The following is a 1868-nucleotide window of genomic DNA, read 5'->3' on the forward strand; positions in this document are numbered from 1 at the left end:
GACCATCCTCTTCTGGCCTGAAAGGTTTCAGCCGAGAGATCTGCAGTCATCCTAATACTCTTCCCCTTGTAGGTAATGGTTTTTTTACGTCTGAGACGGGTACTTTTTCCATAACCTTTGTGGTTGGTGGTAAGTCCTTCCTATTATAGCAATATGTTGACTATACCTCTTACTTGTCAGTAATGGTGTGAGTTGTTAACATTTTATATCTTTAAAGGAAATTGTACATTGGCAAGTGGAGGGGGAAGAATTTAAGAATTTGGCAGACTGGATTGGGTGTTTGGCTCATACCAACGTACCAGTTGGTTATAAGATTAATAGTACAAAAATTAAATTTCCACATGCTTCTGGATTTCAAGCAAATTATATGCATATATACACATAATCCCCATGTATTTTGTTCCAGGTAATTCCAATTTCTTGAGCTTGAATATTTGATCACTTTTTGGTATAATTACTTATGTTAAATAACTGTCTATCATATATAGAATCATAATTCATTATTAACTCAATTGATAAAGGCTTCAAAAATATCATGCTCACTCTTTCAGGAGAGTAGAGTGACTTAGGAGTTCTACAGTGGAAAAAGCAAAACAACAAAAATGAAAATACCTCTAAAAAGGATTCAGGAATACAAACAAAGAGTTTGTCCTTAGAGAGAGAAAGGCTAGTTAGCTACATAGAAGCTGAGGAACAAAAGAGATCTTCAGGTTCCATGCTTATTGTACTAATTATCTTGAAGTTATGTGCAATCTCTATGGAAAATTTTTCTTAAAACGCAGATAACTTTCATTTATTGTTTGGTTTATGAAGCATTTTTATATCCATTATCTTGGTTTGACTCTCATTATAATCCTGTTAAGTTGACACTAATCATTCCTATTATATAGCATTAATGAGCATACACTCATAGTGTCTCCAAAGGGACTTAGTCCAGTGTCCTTGAGTACTGTTTCTCAAAATTCAACTGAGGATTTGTTAAAATACAGACTTTAGTAGTTCTAGAGTGGATCCTAGGGGTCTGAATTTCTAACAAGCTTCCAGGTGGTGCCAACATTGCTGGTCCATGTGGATCCTACATTGATTAGAAAAATTTATGCCAGATATGGCACTTTCTGTGCTCTCCCTCCTGCATCACCACTAACATTTGTACCAAATATTTTATCTCTGAAATATATCATATTTTGTCCACAAAATATGGATGTGGGAGAAGGGAACACAATCTCGGTGGGATTGCAAACTAATACAGCCTTTTTGGAAAGATGTATGCAGAATCCTCAAAGAACAAAAACAGACCTTCCACTTGATCTCACAATTCCCTTACTAGGCATCTTCCCAGGAGAAAAGAAATCATTTTATCATTAAGGACATTTCCACTAAATTGTTTATTGCAGCTCAATTTATAATCACCAAGATGTAGAATCACCCAAGTGCCCATAGACCTACGAATGGATTAATAAACTGTGATATATGTGTACCATGAAATACCATTCAGCCATAAGAAAAGATAGAGACTTTACATCTTTTGTATTAACCTGGATGGAGTTGGAGAACATTCTCTTTAGCAAAGTATCACAAGAATGGAAAAGCAAGTATCCAATGTGCTCAATACTAATATGAAACCAATAAATGAACTAATAAAGGCCCACATAAAAGAAAAACCCAATTTAATTCCAAGTTGGGAGAGGGAGAAAGATGGAGGGGGGAAAGAAGAGGAAAGAAAGGAATTGGTGTGCTCCCACCCAATGGGCACCAAATAAGGGTGTACGGCCTACCTGCTGGGTGTGGGACACACCTACCTAACAAACGTGAACACTGTAACCTAATCGTTTGTACCTTCATACTACTCTGTCCTTACCAAACAAATG

This window comes from Otolemur garnettii, unplaced genomic scaffold (genome assembly GCF_000181295.1).
Source record: "Otolemur garnettii isolate 467f Iridium unplaced genomic scaffold, OtoGar3 scaffold00001, whole genome shotgun sequence".
Lineage (NCBI taxonomy): Eukaryota > Metazoa > Chordata > Mammalia > Primates > Galagidae > Otolemur > Otolemur garnettii.